The following is a 19,526-nucleotide window of genomic DNA, read 5'->3' on the forward strand; positions in this document are numbered from 1 at the left end:
CAAATTGATGCGATACGTTTCAAACCTCTTACTGAGCAAGAAAAGTCTTGTCGTCGACAAGAAGGATTGTGCTTATATTGTGGAGAACCTAAGCACACTGCTCAACATTGTCCAAAGAAGCGACGTAACTACAAAATGAGGAGTACGGCTGTCAAAGAAGACAGTATGTCGAAAAATGAGTACGTCCAGCTACAATAGGGACCATGCGGCTGGAATCTTGTACAACTTCTAATAAAGGTCCTATCCTCTCCTCAGAACCATCTCCTTGTTTTATAATAGATGTACATTTAGGACCTAATAATTACAAAGCCTCTGCCTTGGTAGATTCAGGAGCCTCATCTTGTTTTTTAGATGAAGAATTTGCTAGATGTCATAGAATATCATTAATACAAAAAACTAAACCTGTACACGTAGAAGTCATAGATGGTCGTCCGTTGTCTTCTGGAGATGTAACTCACGAAACACTTCCTGTAGATGTAGTAATAAATGGTCATAGTAGTTGCATAATTTTTAATATAATTAGATCTCCCTCTAATCCAGTAATTTTAGGCTTATCATGGTTAGAAAAGTATAATCCTCGAATAGATTGGATTTCTCGTAAACTTGATTTTCCTCACAGCATTAGTAACAATTCTATTAACCAAGTAAAAAACCATGAGTCTAGTATAGTAAAACTCACACCTATAGGTGCAAAAGCATTTATACACGCAGCAAAAGAAGGATCAACTTTTGCTATTTATGCTGCACCTATTTCTGAAAGCGTAAAGACTTCAAGTGGCATTCCAAGTCAATATCAAGATTATCAAGACGTTTTTGAGAAAAAGAATGCAGATATTCTTCCTGAGCATCGCCCATACGATTGTTCAATCGATCTCAAGGAAGGAACTCTGCCACCATTTGGACCAATTTACAGTTTATCGCAAGATGAGTTGGCTGAACTCAAGACATATATTGATGAGAATTTAGCAAAGAATTTCATACGCCATTCAAAATCTCCAGCAGGAGCTCCAATTTTATTCGTAAAGAAAAAAGATGGATCTTTACGAATGTGTGTTGACTATCGAGGACTCAACAAGATCACAATCAAGAACAGGTATCCATTACCTTTGATATCAGGACTCCTTGACCAGTTAAATCAAGCTAAGATCTATACAAAAATAGATCTAAGAGGAGCATATAATCTAGTACGGATCAAAGAAGGAGATGAATGGAAGACTGCGTTTCGAACCAGGTACGGGCATTTTGAATATAATGTCATGCCTTTTGGACTCACGAATGCACCAGCTGCTTTTCAACATCTCATGAATGATGTATTTCGTGAATTCTTAGACAATTTTGTCGTCTGCTACCTAGACGATATCCTGATTTATTCTAAGAATGTTGAAGAACATGAAATACATGTTCGTCAAGTATTACAAAAACTCAGAGATGCAGGATTGTATGCCAAGATAGAAAAGTGTGTATTTCACACTACTCAAGTTGACTTTTTAGGATACATCATTTCAAATGATGGTCTTATGATGGATTCTAAGAAAGTCCAAACAATCATGGATTGGAAGATTCCAAAGACTGTAAGAGATGTCCAATGTTTCTTGGGATTCGCCAATTACTATCGGATCTTCATCAAAGACTTCTCACGAGTTGCAGCTCCACTTACACGCTTGACTAGTAAAGATAAATTCCAATGGAATCAAGAAGCGGAAGCAGCATTTGAAGCCTTGAAGACATCGTTTGTCTCTGCACCAGTCTTATATCGTGTTGACTTTTCCAAGGCATTTTTTATGGAAACAGACGCATCGGATTTTGCCTTGGGTGCAGTTTTATCACAAATGGGAACAGATGACAAACTCCATCCGATAGCTTTTCATTCAAGAAAATTCTCAGCAGCCGAGATCAATTATGAGATCCACGATAAAGAACTTCTTGCAATCGTGGATTCCTTTCAAGAATGGCGTCATTATCTAGAAGGTGCTTCTAGTCTAGTCACTGTGTATACAGATCACAAGAACCTCGAGTATTTCATGTCAGCACGCGTGTTGAATCGTCGTCAAGCTCGTTGGAGTATGTCTTTTTCAAGATTCGAGTTCATTATCACTTATCGGCCAGGAAAACAACAAGGTTTGTCCGATGCCCTGTCTAGACGTTCTTATTTTGCACCAAAAGAAGGAGATGCAGCTTTTGAGCAACAAAGAACGGTCCTCTTGAAACCGGAGCAATTTCATCTCCGAGCAGTGAAATCAACATTGACTGTTGATTCAACTTTTCTCAAGCAAATCCAGTCCAGTATGTCCTCAGACCCTCTTGTTCATGATATCGAGAATAATTCTTCTAAGTCTCATGATTCTTCTAAGTTCGAGTTCAAGAATAATCTATTATATTTTGAAGGACGCCTATATGTTCCAGAAGGAAAAGCACGTTTGCGTGTTCTTCAAGCACGTCATGACTTTCCAGCAGTAGGGCACTTTGGATATAATAAGACTTTGGAACTCATATCAAGAGATTTTTGGTGGCCACAAATGTGGAAGTCAGTCAAAGACTTTGTACAATCATGTGATATTTGTTCAAGATCAAAAATTCCTCGACATCGACCTTACGGACTTCTTCAGCCATTACCTATATCAGAACAACCATGGTCTTCTATTTCTATGGATTTCATCACAGATCTTCCAAACTCAAGATCTTATGATTCTATATTTGTGATAGTAGATCGTTTCACTAAGATGGCACATTTTATGCCATGTACAAAATCTATCACAGGTGAAGAAACAGCTAAGCTTTTCATTGATAATATCTATCGCTATCATGGATTACCTAAAGATATCATATCGGATAGAGGAACTCAATTTGTGTCGAGATTCTAGAGGACTCTTTTCAAGATTTTAAAAGTGGACATAAAACTATCTTCAGCTTTCCATCCTCAAACTGATGGACAAACAGAGCGCGTAAACCAAGTCTTGGAACAGTATTTAAGGTGTACCATCAACTACCAACAAGATGATTGGACAAACCTTCTGCCATTGGCAGAGTTTGCTTATAATAATACGGTACATTCCTCCACGCAACAAACACCTTTCTTTGCCAATTATGGCTATCATCCACGACTTGATACTTTTGATTTTTCAAAAGTTGATAATCCTGCAGCAGAAGATATGGCAAATCGGTTGTCAGAGTTACATGCAATAATGAAGGCGCAGTTGAAGAAAGCTCAAGAACGACAAAAGATAAATGCAGATGTATATCGTAAAGAGCAACCACAACTCAACGTGGGTGATAAGGTATGGCTACTTCGTCGCAATATCAAGACCACTCGACCTTGTGACAAATTGGACTATCGTAGGCTTGGCCCCTTTTCTGTTTCTGAACAGATCAACCCAGTTGCATATCGGTTACATCTACCAGAGTCAATGAAGATCCATCCTGTATTCCACGTGTCTCTTCTTGAACCATATAAGACAGTGGATATACAAGGAAGAAGACAAATGCCACCGCCTCCTATAGAAGTAGATAATAATGAAGAATTTGAGGTGGAAGAGATATTAGACTCAAGGCGGCGCCGAAATAAGCTGGAATATCTTGTTCATTGGTGCGGATATGATATTAGTGAGCGCACATGGGAGCCATCCAGGAATCTAGCAAATGCATCAGCTAAAGTCAAAGTTTTTCATCAACGACATCCATCAAAACCAAGATGAAAACCTCTCTTATAAAAGAGACAAGATTGAGGCAAGATAACATTCAATTTCCTATCCTTGTTTGTAACTTCTTTGCATTTTGTGACGCTAATTAGATGGAGAGCCAACAACCAGCGGATTCAACTCAAGAACCTTTGTTTGCTGACTTACCGGATGAGACATTGTGATTGTCACAACCTTCAAGACGACGCAACCGAGATGAAGACCCTCAAGAACGACATGTTCTTCCTCGAATAGATGGTGAGATACAACGCGTTTGGTATCACGACCTTGGAAGAGATTCTCGATGTTTGGTGATATTATTGGAGATAGGAACGACTCCTGATGGTGTTTCAAATGTATTATTTGAAGGAAGTTATGAAGGCCTCAACAGTGATCAAATAACAGGGTGGTCTTCTCGCCCTGGAATGGGACACTATCGATGGCTAAGAGGACCCATCAACTATCTTCGAAGAGAACAAAGATCAGAGTATGTAGCAAATACAATTCGCCGCATATTAGATTTTCTCAATATATAATCACCGCTCCTCGTGGAACTCGTCCCTAGAAGGGGGGGTAATGTCACGGACATACATATAATTACCTATATGAATAGATAAAAGTATGTAAAAGTAGGTTAATTGTGTAATATCTTCTAGAGAAGCTTCCTAGAAGCTTCATAGACGCTGCTTTGACTTTATAGGAGTCTATAGTTGACTTTTAGGTTAGAAACTTGGTCAACAAGTTAGCCATGTGCCACACATGTTGGAAGCTTAAAGAACAAGCTAACTACGTGGTCCATCCATAGAAAACTTGCCTTGCAAGCAAAGGCATGTGGCCTAGAAAGTCAACATATATTGGAGGTCTTATAGAACATCGCCATGTGGCTTCTAGTTAGATAGTATATATAGAGGCAAGAGTGAAGCCCTCTTCACTCTTGTCAACTCCTTTCTTGCTTCTAGTCTAGTTTCAAGGGTCTCTAGTTTTCTTGTATTTTGGCAATAGCCATTCCAGTTTCTTTCTTAATATACATATTTCTATTTTGTCCTATTTCTTTTTGAGAAAAGTCTCACTTACTCTTTAGCTTTCATCGAGTTCTTGTCCTTGACAATAAGTCCTAAGTACTAAAGATCACCAAAATATGACAAAAATATTATAAAACCTTATACATCCTTAAAGGAATTTTTTTCCAAACTTCAACAACTCATATCTCACGATTAAACCATTCAAAGAAACGAAAATTTTATATGAAGTACCGACGTATTTTCAAAAACTATCAAAACAAATTTCAACCTCAAATTCATTACAAATCTTGAATTATTTCCAAAATCCTAACAATAGCTTTGAATCCTTGCTTACATATACATGTGTGTAATTTTCTTCATATATCACAAACTAAATACTTATATATCATAAAATTTTGATATATAACTTTTTAACCTAATAACATATATTTTTGGAAATTTTGAGCCAAAAATTCATTTGAAAACTCAAAATATGGCTCTAACCATTAGTATCAACAAAATGACTAACTTATTGCCTTGGAATAACATGTGCTATCTTCAATACTCTATAACTCCTTCATATAAATTCTAAATATAAAAATTCTTTCACAAAAAATATAGGTCTTAAAATCATCTTTTAGATTGCAGCTGTCGATCTTCAAAATATATTTTAAAACTCCTTATAACTTTAAAAGAGAAAAAATACATCTTAAAAAGACACCTTAATTTCAAACAGCTATAACTTCATCACCTTAATTCCAAATCTTATAAAATTTGTACAAAAATTATAAATCAAATCCTAAAACTTACAACCTTTACTTTTGATTTTTAAATATTCCTTATGAAGTTGCTGAAATCCTTATTATAGCTGTAGACAACTTACTAAATACCTATTCAATATGGTCTTTGACCAATAGGGATGACAATCTTCACCTTTTATCTTCATTCATCCATACCTTTTTTTCATCCCTATAAATAAGTTTCTTAAAGGTTTGGATCTTCATCTTTGAGCTCCAATATTTTTCTGAAATTTTATACTAAATATCTAAATCTTAAATAATTTAAACATTATAGTCAATAAAGGTAAATTTCAAAATTAATTTTCTTACATCAACTTTCTTTACATTAACCTATCAACTACTTTAATACATATCAACACTTATAAAGACATTATGTATTTTAGTTAATTTTTATATACTATAAAGAATTATAATATGATAGTAGATATGATATTAATGAATGTACATAGAAGCCAATAAAAAATCTTATAAATGCAACAAAGAAGATTGAAATTTTTCATTAACAACATCTATCAAAATTAAGATAAAGAATAGTAAATCTTTACTTTAAAAGAAATAAAATTTATCAAATATAACATTTTATCTTCTACTCTTGTTTGATATTTTTATAATGCTAATGAGATAGAAAATCAACAATTAGAAAATTCAACTTAAGAGCTATCATTTACTGACTTATTAGATGAAATATTATGATTGTCACAATCTTCAAGATGGCATAATCAAAATGATGATCATCAAGGACAACACATCTTTCTTTGAATAGATGGCAAGATACAATGTATTTGGTATCATGTCCTTGGAAGAGACTCCTAATATTTGGTGATTTTATTAAAAGTTGAAATGATTCTTGATGTTATTTCTAATATTTTATTTAAATAGAGTTACAAATGCCTCAACAATGATCAAATAACAGAGTGGTCTTTTTGCCTTGATATGTGATACTATCAATGGTTGACGGGACCATCTTCAAAGAGAACAAAGATCAAAATATGCAACAAACACAATTCACTAGATCTTATATTTTGTTAATATAATAATTGTTCTTTATAAAACTAGTCTCAAGAAAAAAAAAATATCATAGAAATACATATTTATTCTAATATTTATCTATAAGTCTAAATAGAGGTATTTAAAAGTAGATTTATTTCATAATATTTAAAAAAAAAGCTTCTTGGAAGCTTTATAGATGCTACTTTGACTTTATATATATTTGTAGTTGATTGATAGGTTAAAAACTTAGTCAACAAGTTAATCACATATTGATAGCTTGCAAAATAAGCTTATTACATTGCACACATGAGAAAAACTTGGTTTGCAAGTTAAGATATATGTCTTGCAAAGTCAACACATTTTGGAGGTCCTATATAACATTGCCATGTAGTTCCTAATTTACTACCATAAGGAGTAATAAAAATAGTAGGAATTAAAGATAAAGATATGATTGGAGCTGCTTCAATATCTACATATAATCATGTCTCTTCTCCTATGGTGGAACATCTTTTTGGTACTAGAAAACCAAGAGTTGCCTTGCTTAAGAAGTTTAATGGCACAAGATCTAAGTTTCAAGGATTTATCAATTAAGTACAAGTTGTGATTGAATTTCAATCCCAAAACTATTCAACTCTAGGATCACAAGTTAGATTCATTAGTATACTTCTTTTAGGTTCAGCATTATCATGGTTTATAAATTGATTGTCTTGTCATAAAATATAGATCTTGTTGGTTGTAACACGAGTTGCATCATGTTCTCCATACATGAATCAAAACTTTGTTAAAAAAGCTTCCACACTACTCAATATTATCTAAGATCACTACTCAACATTATCTAAAAAAGTGATGTAATTATAAAATAAGGAGTACAAATGTCAAAAAAGATAATATGTTAGAAAACAAGTTTGTTTAGCTTCAATAGGAATTGTGCCATCAGAACCTTATACAATATCTAATGAAGGTCCTATTCTCTTCTCAAAATCCTCTCCTTGTTTTACATTAAATATTATTTTAGGACCTAAATATTACAAAGCCTATACTTTATTAGATTTAGGAGCCTTAATGTATTTCTTAGATGAAGTATTTGCTAAAAGACTTAGCATATCTTTAGTAAGGAAAACTAAACCTATTTATGTTGAAGCCATAGATGGTCATAAGTTATCTTCTAAAGATGTTATTTACCTATAGAAGTAATAACTAATAGTCATAATAACTTTGTGGTATTTATTATCATTAGATCTTCTTCTAATCCAATTATTTTAGATTTATTTTGATTAAAAAATACAACTCTTGAGTAGATTAGATTTCTCATACTCTCAATTTTTTTTAAATATAACTAAGAATATAGTTAATCAAATAAAAAATCACAAGTCTAATATAATTAAACTTGTGTTTATAGGTGTAAGAGCTTTCTTACATGCTACAAAAGAAGGATCACCTTATGTCATTTATGCCACATCCATTTCTAATGGTGCAAAGACTTCAAGTGACATTTCAATCCAATATCAAGAATTTCAAGATGTATTTGAGAAAAAAAATGTGAATATTTTTTTAAAATATAGTCCTTATGACTACTCAATTGACCTTCAAAAATGAGCACAATTGCCATTTGGACCAATCTTCAATTTATCACAAAATGAGTTGGCTAAAATCAAGGAGTATATTAAAGAGAATCTAATCAAGAACTTTATATGCCATTTCAAATCTCCAGCAGAAGTTCCAATTCTATTTGTGAAGAAAAAAGATGGATTATTGTAGATGTGTGTTGATTATCGAGGACTCAATAAGATCACTATCAAGAATAAATATCCACTAACTTTAATATTTGATCTTCTTGATCAGTTGAATCAAGCTAAGTTCTATACAAAAATAGATCTATGATGAGCATACAATTTAGTATGCATCAATGAAGGAGATAAATAAAATATTTTATTTCAAACCAAGTATGGATATTTTGAATATAATATCATGCCTTTTGAACTTATAAATGTACCAAAAAAATTTCAACATTTTATGAATGATATTTTTTGAGAATTTTTGAATAATTTTGTTGTGTATTATCTAGACAACATCTTGATGTATTCTAAAAATATAAAAGAATATGAATTTCATGTTTTTTGTATGTTACAAAAATTAACAGATGCTAGACTCTATGCCAAGATAGAAAAGTGTATATTCTATACTACTCAAGTTGACTTCTTAAATTACCTCATTTCAAATGATGGACTTATGATGGATCTTAAGAAAGTTTAACCTTCATAGATTGAAAGATCCCAAAAATGGTCCAAGATGTCTAATGTTTTTTGAGATTTGCTAACTACTATCAAATCTTCATCAAAAATTTTTCTTAAATTGCAGCTCTACTTATACATTTGACTTGTAAAGTCAAATTTTAATAGAATCAAGAAGCGAAAGCAGCATTTAAAACTATAAAGATAACCTTTGTTTTTGCACCAATCTTGTATTACGTTCACTTTTTTAAGGAATTTTTTATGAAAATAGATGCATAAAACTTTGCTTTGGATGCCATATTATTACAAATGGAAATAGATGATAAACTTCACCCAGTAGTTTTTCATTCTAGGAAATTTTTAGTAGCTGAGATTAACTATGAAATCTATAATAAAGAGCTTCTTGCAATTATGGATTCTTTTCAAGAATGGCATTATTATCTAAAAGGAACTTCTAGTCTAATCACTGTATATACAAATCATAAGAATCTCAAGTATTTCAAGTCAGTTTGTATTTTGAATCATTGCCAAGCTTGTTGGAACAAGTCTTTGTCAAGATTTGAGTTCAATATTACTTATTAGCCAAGAAAACAACAAGTTTTGTTTGATGTTCTTTCTTAATATTCTTATTTTATACCTAAAGAAAGAAATGCAACTTTTAATCAACAAAAGATAATTTTATTGAAGCTAGAAAAATTTCATCTTTGAGCAATGAAATCAATATTGATTATTAATTCAACTTTTTTTAAATAAATTCAATCAAGTATGTCTTGTGATCCTCTTATTCATGACATCAAGAATACTTCATCTAAGTCTTGTAATACTTCTAAGTTTGAATTCAAGAACAATCTACTCTATTTTGAAGGACGCCTATATGTGCTTAAAGCACAAGCACATTTATGTGTTCTTTGAGCATGTCACGACTTTTCAGTGGTAGGACATTTTGAATACAACAAGACTTTGGAGTTAATATTGAAATATTTTTTGAAGCCACAAATGTAAAAGGTTGTAAAATATTTTGTTCAATCATGTGACATTTGTTTAAGGTCAAAAATTCCTTGTTATTAACATTATAGACTTCTTTAGCCATTACTTATTCCAGAAGAACAATGGTCTTCTGTTTCTATGGATTTTATTATGGATCTTTTAGTCTCAAGTTCATGTGATTTTATATTTTTAATAATAGATCATTTTATCAAAATAACATATTTTATACTATGCACAAAATCTATTACATGTGAAGATACTACTAAACTTTTCTTTGATAATATCTATCAATATTATGGATTGTTAAAAGATATTATATCAGATAGGAGGACTCAATTTATATTAAGATTTTGGAAAACTCTTTTTAAGATTCTAAAAGTAGACATAAAGCTTTTTTTGGCCTTTCATCCTCAAATTGATGGACAAAAAAAGTGCATAAACCAAGTTTTGGAATAATTCTTAAGATATACTATTAATTATCAATAAGACGATTAGAAAACCCTCTTACGATTGGTAAAGTTTGCTTATAATAATATGATGCATTCTTCTATACATCAAATAACTTTCTTTGTCAATTATGGTTACTATCCATGACTTGATACTTTTGACTTTTTAAAAGTTGATAATCTTGTGGCAGAAGGTTTGGCAAATCGTTTATTAGAGCTATATACAACAATGAAGGTGCAATTAAAAAAAACTCAAGAACAATAAAAGTTCAATACAGATCCCTATCAAAAGGAACAACCATAATTTAATGTAGGAAACAAGGTATAGTTACTTTATTATAATATTAAGACTACTCATCTTTGTGATAAGTTGGACTACTGCAAGCTTGAATCTTTTCCTATTTGTGAACAAATCAATCCAATTGCTTATTATTTATATCTTTCACAGTCAATGAAGATCCATCATGTTTTCTATGTATCTCTTCTTGAACCATACAAGACTGTAAACACATCAAAAGAAGATAAGTCATTCCTTCTCTTATAGAAGTGGTCAATAATGAAGAGTTCAAAGTCAAAGAAGTTTTAGACTCAAGGCAGCACCAAAATAAATTGAAAGCACATAGAGGCCAGTAAAGAATCTTGCAAATACAGCAAAGGCAATTGAAACTTTTTATCAATGACATCCATTAAAATCAAGATGAAAAATAGTAAGTCTTTACTATAAAAGAAACAAGGACTAAAAAAGATTATATTCTATTTTCTATCCTTGTTTTTGATTTCTATGTATTTGTGATACTAAAGAAATGGAGAACCAACAACTAGTAGATTTGGCTAAAGAATCTTTGTTTGTTGACTTACTTAACAAAAAATTGTGATTGCCACAACCTTCAAGATGATGCAATCGAGATGAAGATCCTCAAGAATGACATATACTTCTTTGAATAGATGGCGAGATACAATGCATTTGGTATCATGACCTTAGAAGAGACTCTTGATGTTTGATGATTTTATTAGAGATAAAAACAACTCTTGACGATGTTTCAAATGATTTATTTGAAGAAAATTATAAAGGCCTCAACAACAATTAAATAAGTCGGTAGTCTTTCCCCCTTGATATGGGATACTATCTATAGTTGAGAGGCCCTATCAACCATCTTCGAAGAGAACAAAGATCAAAGTATGTTGCAAATATAATTTGCCACACCTTAGATTTTTTCAACATATGATGACCGCTCCTCATAGAATTTGTCTTTAGAAGGAGGGATAATGTCATGGATATATATATATATATATATATATATATATTTATATATATATATTTATATATAAACCAATAATTACCTATATGATTAGATAAAAGTATATAAAAGTAGGTGAATTCTATAATATCTTCTATAAAAGCTTTCTAAAAGCTTCATAGATGCTGTTTTGACTTTATAGGTGTCTATAATTGATTTTTTAGGTTAGAAACGTCGTCAACAAGTTGGCCATGTACCACACATATTGGTAGCTTGAAGAACAAGCTAACTATGTGGTCCACACTTAGAAAAAATGTCTTGTAAGCTAAGGCATAATTTTTGCAAAGTCAACATATATTAGAGGTCCTATAGAATGTCAAGGACAAGAACTCGATGAAAGCTAAAGAGTAAGTGAGACTTTTCTCAAAAAGAAATAGGACAAAATAGAAATATGTATATTAAGAAAGAAACTGGAATGGCTATTGCCAAAATACAAGAAAACTAGAGACCCTTGAAACTAGACTAGAAGCAAGAAAGGAGTTGACAAGAGTGAAGAGGGCTTCACTCTTGCCTCTATATATACTATCTAACTAGAAGCCACGTGGCGATGTTCTATAAGACCTCCAATATATGTTGACTTTCTAGGCCACATGCCTTTGCTTGCAAGGCAAGTTTTCTATGGATGGACCACGTAGTTAGCTTGTTCTTTAAGCTTCCAACATGTGTGGCACATGGCTAACTTGTTGACCAAGTTTCTAACCTAAAAGTCAACTATAGACTCCTATAAAGTCAAAGCAGCGTCTATGAAGCTTCTAGGAAGCTTCTCTAGAAGATATTACACAATTAACCTACTTTTACATACTTTTATCTATTCATATAGGTAATTATATGTATGTCCGTGACATTACCCCCCCTTCTAAGGACGAGTTCCACGAGGAGCGGTGATTATATATTGAGAAAATCTAATATGCGGCGAATTGTATTTACTACATACTCTGATCTTTGTTCTCTTCGAAGATAGTTGATGGGTCCTCTTAGCCATCGATAGTGTCCCATTCCAGGGCGAGAAGACCACCCTGTTATTTGATCACTGTTGAGGCCTTCATAACTTCCTTCAAATAATACATTTGAAACACCATCAGGAGTCGTTCCTATCTCCAATAATATCACCAAACATCGAGAATCTCTTCCAAGGTCGTGATACCAAACGCGTTGTATCTCACCATCTATTCGAGGAAGAACATGTCGTTCTTGAGGGTCTTCATCTCGGTTGCGTCGTCTTGAAGGTTGTGACAATCGCAATGTCTCATCCGGTAAGTCAGCAAACGAAGGTTCTTGAGTTGAATCCGCTGGTTGTTGGCTCTCCATCTAATTAGCATCACAAAATGCAAAGAAGTTACAAACAAGGATAGGAAATTGAATGTTATCTTGCCTCAATCTTGTCTCTTTTATAAGAGAGGTTTTCATCTTGGTTTTGATGGATGTCGTTGATGAAAAACTTTGACTTTAGCTGATGCATTTGCTAGATTCCTGGATGGCTCCCATGTGCGCTCACTAATATCATATCCGCACCAATGAACAAGATATTCCAGCTTATTTCGGCGCCGCCTTGAGTCTAATATCTCTTCCACCTCAAATTCTTCATTATTATCTACTTCTATAGGAGGCGGTGGCATTTGTCTTCTTCCTTGTATATCCACTGTCTTATATGGTTCAAGAAGAGACACGTGGAATACAGGATGGATCTTCATTGACTCCGGTAGATGTAACCGATATGCAACTGGGTTGATCTGTTCAGAAACAGAAAAGGGGCCAAGCCTACGATAGTCCAATTTGTCACAAGGTCGAGTGGTCTTGATATTGCGACGAAGTAGCCATACCTTATCACCCACGTTGAGTTGTGGTTGCTCTTTACGATATACATCTGCATTTATCTTTTGTCGTTCTTGAGCTTTCTTCAACTGCGCCTTCATTATTGCATGTAACTCTGACAACCGATTTGCCATATCTTCTGCTGCAGGATTATCAACTTTTGAAAAATCAAAAGTATCAAGTCGTGGATGATAGCCATAATTGGCAAAGAAAGGTGTTTGTTGCGTGGAGGAATGTACCGTATTATTATAAGCAAACTCTGCCAATGGCAGAAGGTTTGTCCAATCATCTTGTTGGTAGTTGATGGTACACCTTAAATACTGTTCCAAGACTTGGTTTACGCGCTCTGTTTGTCCATCAGTTTGAGGATGGAAAGCTGAAGATAGTTTTATGTCCACTTTTAAAATCTTGAAAAGAGTCCTCTAGAATCTCGACACAAATTGAGTTCCTCTATCCGATATGATATCTTTAGGTAATCCATGATAGCGATAGATATTATCAATGAAAAGCTTAGCTGTTTCTTCACCTGTGATAGATTTTGTACATGGCATAAAATGTGCCATCTTGGTGAAACGATCTACTATCACAAATATAGAATCATAAGATCTTGAGTTTGGAAGATCTGTGATGAAATCCATAGAAACAGAAGACCATGGTTGTTCTGGTATAGGTAATGGCTGAAGAAGCCCGTAAGGTCGATGTCGAGGAATTTTTGATCTTGAACAAATATCACATGATTGTACAAAGTCTTTGACTGACTTCCACATTTGTGGCCACCAAAAATCTCTTGATATGAGTTCCAGAGTCTTATTATATCCAAAGTGCCCTACTGCTGGAAAGTCATGACGTGCTTAAAGAACACGCAAACGTGCTTTTCCTTCTGGAACATATAGGCGTCCTTCAAAATATAATAGATTATTCTTGAACTCGAACTTAGAAGAATCATGAGATTTGGAAGAATTATTCTCGATATCATGAACAAGAGGGTCTGAGGACATACTGGACTGGATTTGCTTGAGAAAAGTTGAATCAACAGTCAATGTTGATTTCACTGCTCGGAGATGAAATTGCTCCGGTTTCAAGAGGACCGTTCTTTGTTGCTCAAAAGCTGCATCTCCTTCTTTTGGTGCAAAATAAGAACGTCTAGACAGGGCATCGGACAAACCTTGTTGTTTTCCTGGCCGATAAGTGATAATGAACTCGAATCTTGAAAAAGACATACTCCAACGAGCTTGACGACGATTCAACACGCGTGCTGACATGAAATACTCGAGGTTCTTGTGATCTGTATACACAGTGACTGGACTAGAAGCACCTTCTAAATAATGACGCCATTCTTGAAAGGAATCCACGATTGCAAGAAGTTCTTTATCGTGGATCTCATAATTGATCTCGGCTGCTGAGAATTTTCTTGAATGAAAAGCTATCGGATGGAGTTTGTCATCTGTTCCCATTTGTGATAAAACTGCACCCAAGGCAAAATCCGATGCGTCTGTTTCCATAAAAAATACCTTGGAAAAGTCAACACGATATAAGACTGGTGCAGAGACAAACGATTTCTTCAAGGCTTCAAATGCTGCTTCCGCTTCTTGATTCCATTGGAATTTATCTTTACTAGTCAAGCGTGTAAGTGGAGCTGCAACTCGTGAGAAATCTTTGATGAAGATCCGATAGTAATTGGCAAATCCCAAGAAACATTGGACATCTCTTACAGTCTTTGGAATCTTCCAATCCATGATTGTTTGGACTTTCTTAGAATCCATCATAAGACCATCATTTGAAATGATGTATCCTAAAAAGTCAACTTGAGTAGTGTGAAATACACTTTTCCATCTTGGCGTACAATCCTGCATCTCTGAGTTTTTGTAATACTTGACGAACATGTATTTCATGTTCTTCAACATTCTTAGAATAAATCAGGATATCGTTTAGGTAGCAGACGACAAAATTGTCTAAGAATTCACGAAATACATCATTCATGAGATGTTGAAAAGCAGCTGGTGCATTCGTGAGTCCAAAAGGCATGACATTATATTCAAAATGCCCGTACTTGGTTCGAAACGCAGTCTTCCATTCATCTCCTTCTTTGATCCGTACTAGATTATATGCTCCTCTTAGATCTATTTTTGTATAGATCTTAGCTTGATTTAACTGGTCAAGGAGTCCTGATATCAAAGGTAATGGATACATGTTCTTGATTGTGATCTTGTTGAGTCCTCGATAGTCAACACACATTCGTAAAGATCCATCTTTTTTCTTTACGAATAAAATTGGAGCTCCTGCTGGAGATTTTGAATGGCGTATGAAATTCTTTGCTAAATTCTCGTCAATATATGTCTTGAGTTCAGCCAACTCATCTTGCGATAAACTGTAAATTGGTCCAAATGGTGGCAGAGTTCCTTCCTTGAGATCGATTGAACAATCGTATGGGCGATGCTCAGGAAGAATATCTGCATTCTTTTTGTCAAAAACGTCTTGATAATCTTGATATTGACTTGGAATGCCACTTGAAGTCTTTACGCTTTCAGAAATAGGTGCAGCATAAATAGCAAAAGTTGATCCTTCTTTTGCTGCGTGTATAAATGCTTTTGCACCTATAAGTGCGGGTTTTACTATACTAGACTCATGGTTTTTTACTTGATTAATAGAACTGTTACTAATGCTGTGAGGAAAATCAAGTTTACGAGAAATCCAATCTATTCGAGGATTATACTTTTCTAACCATGATAAGCCTAAAATTACTGGATTAGAGGGAGATCTAATTATATTAAAAATTACGCAACTACTATGACCATTTATTACTACATCTACAGGAAGTGTTTCGTGAGTTACATCTCCAGAAGAAAACGGACGACCATCTATGACTTCTACGTGTACAGGTTTAGTTTTTTGTATTAATGATATTCTATGACATCTAGCAAATTCTTCATCTAAAAAACAAGATGAGGCTCCTGAATCTACCAAGGCAGAGGCTTTGTAATTATTAGGTCCTAAACGCACATCTATTATAAAACAAGGAGATGGTTCTGAGGAGAGGATAGGACCTTCATTAGAAGTTGTACAAGATTCCAGCCGCACGGTCCCTATTGTAGCTGGACGTACTCGTTTTCCGACATACTGTCTTCTTTGACAGCCGTACTCCTCATTTTGTAGTTGCGTCGCTTCTTTGGACAATGTTGAGCAGTGTGCTTAGGTTCTCCACAATATAAGCACAATCCTTCTTGTCGACGACAAGACTTTTCTTGCTCAGTAAGAGGTTTGAAACGTACCGCATCAATTTGCATATCCTCTACTTCTGAAGGTATGTGTTGAGGAGACGTCGGTGTTGCCATTGAATTGTAGTAACGTTGAGGCCCACTTGTGCGACTCTTTGATCGAAATTCAAAAAGTCGATTGTCGCACTTCACAGCAAAGTCAATTGCTTGACTCAATGTTTGAGGATCAGGTAAATTAAGCATCAATTTCTTTACCTCATATTGTAATCCGTAGAGAAATTGACTCACAAGTGCGGCATCATCCCACTTGATATCAGTTGCAAGTTGTCGAAATTGCGAAGCATATAATGTTACTGATCGATTGTCTTGTCGCAAAATACGGATCTTGTTGGTTGCAACACGAATTGCATCATGTTCTCCAAACATGGATCAAAACTCCGCCAAAAAAGCCTCCAGATTATCCAATATTGGATCTCGTCGTTCAAGAAAAGATGAAAACCATGACAATGCTGAACCTGAAAGAAGTGTACCAATGAATCTAACTTGTGACCCTGGAGTTGGATAGCTCTGGGGTTGAAGTTCAATCACTAGTTGGACCTGATTGATGAATCCTCGAAACTTGGATCTGGTACCATCAAACTTCTCGGGCAAGGCAACTCTCGGTTCTCTAACACTCGAAGGGTGTTCCATTCTGGGAGAAGGGACATGGTTTGGTGCAGATGTTGAAGCAGCCCCAATCATCTCTATATCTTCACTTCCTACCATTCTTGTTGCTCCTTGTGGTGGTAAATTGAGTTGATGCATCGCAAGCATTAACTCCCTCAATTGTTCTTGCATCTATGCCATTGCACTCTTCATTTCAACAAGCTCTGCCATAGTAGCACTTAGAAAAGAGAAGATGTCTAATAACGCTCAAAATAGAAGAGAGGAATTGATAACAAAGAAAATACTAAGAACAATATCAGTTTAAAAGAGGGTAATCCGCAACTTCTAATGCGCTTATGTCTTATCAAGAAAAAGGGGTAATCCACTCTTAATCAAGAAAAGACAAAGCTCTGATATTGTAAGTGTACTCTTGTCAATCTGTCAAGGACAAGAACTCGATGAAAGCTAAAGAGTAAGTGAGACTTTTCTCAAAAAGAAATAGGACAAAATAGAAATATGTATATTAAGAAAGAAACTGGAATGGCTATTGCCAAAATACAAGAAAACTAGAGACCCTTGAAACTAGACTAGAAGCAAGAAAGGAGTTGACAAGAGTGAAGAGGGCTTCACTCTTGCCTCTATATATACTATCTAACTAGAAGCCACGTGGCGATGTTCTATAAGACCTCCAATATATGTTGACTTTCTAGGCCACATGCCTTTGCTTGCAAGGCAAGTTTTCTATGGATGGACCATGTAGTTAGCTTGTTCTTTAAGCTTCCAACATGTGTGGCACATGGCTAACTTGTTGACCAAGTTTCTAACCTAAAAGTCAACTATAGACTCCTATAAAGTCAAAGCAGCGTCTATGAAGCTTCTAAGAAGCTACTCTAGAAGATATTACACAATTAACCTACTTTTATCTACTTTTACATACTTTTATCTATTCATATAGGTAATTATATGTATGTCCGTGACATAGAACATCGCTACATAACTCCTACTTAGATAATATATATAGAGGCAAGAGTGAACCCCTCTTTAATCTTATCAACTCTTTTTTTGCTTCTAGTCTAAATTTAAGAGTCTCTAGTTTCCTTGTCTTTTGGCAATAGCCATTCCATTTTTTTTTTTTAATATACATATTACTTTATTACTATTTTGTCACTTTTTTTTTTACATAGATTTCTTAGATTTATGCATCTTCTTCCAGTTCATGTCTTTGATAGGGGTGTGGCAATACTACCTTAGTTTTTTTGAGCAATGTATATAATTTTTTGGTGATGCTAATTTTTGCTTGCGTGGCAATGCACGGAAAAAAGAATCCATGTTTTTATGAAAAATATACAAGAATATATTTATATATTTAGTTTATAAATGAAGGGGGCTTTTTAGATGTTAAGTTGATTGAGGTACATCATTTTAGTTTTTAATTTCTATCCCAAGATGTAAAATTTAGACATTGACATTTTACTTTTCAACAAAAATTTTATTATATCAATATGATAGAGTTTCATTTAAAATTTTTATAAGGGTGGTAGTTTGCATGCATATTTTACTTTTTAATTAGGTTGTAACATCTCATAGAATGTAATTACATTATTCAAATGTTATATCTTGCATATTTCTAAATTATACATTGCAGTAAAAGATGCCAAATTATATTTTGTGAATGTAATTTATTCTATTATGTAAAAATGTAGTTTATTCCATTTTATTAAGTTTATGTTGGATTTTGTGAAATGAATGTGATTTAGAAGTTACATTACCATAAGTTGAGGTACAACGCCTCTTGATATGTATCTCTTTTTTTTTCTTCTTTACTTCTTTTGTATCCTAGAACTACTTATGTTCATAATATGAAATCTATATTCTTTACTTTTATTATTTTTCTGAGTATTGTGACTATTAGAGATTTAACTTCATGGATGTTGAAAGGTGGTCTTTAGATTTATATTTGATTTTTTATTTTATTTTCCACAAAAAAAAGTTGAAAAGAGGGTATGAAGTGATTTTGTAATTTTTTGTTTTTCTTTCAATATTTTAGTATGTGTATCAAAGCTGACAAATCAAGTCACATTTTAATTTGTAACTTGAGAAGTTTTAAAGTGAAGTAAGGTGTTATATTCTTGCATATTCACATTGACTTCATCAAGAGTAATAACTTTTAATTCTTACCAAGCAATGAAATTGAGAGGCATGCATCTTAGCAAAAGGACTTGCTCTGAAAATTTCCTATCTAATTTGCAACAATGGAGAGGTAAAATCCAAAGACATTGACTCAACTTTTGTAAACAAACTAACTTCCAGCTTTTTGAATAGTGAAGGTAGTCCTCAATTCTATTGCATGAAACATCAATCCCAAAACAGGGCTATTATTCACAAATTCAATAAATTATCTTTGCCTTAAATAGATTATTTATATGT

Source organism: Physcomitrium patens, chromosome 6, assembly GCF_059467195.1.
Source record: "Physcomitrium patens ecotype Gransden chromosome 6, ASM5946719v1, whole genome shotgun sequence".
In the NCBI taxonomy this organism is placed as follows: domain Eukaryota; kingdom Viridiplantae; phylum Streptophyta; class Bryopsida; order Funariales; family Funariaceae; genus Physcomitrium; species Physcomitrium patens.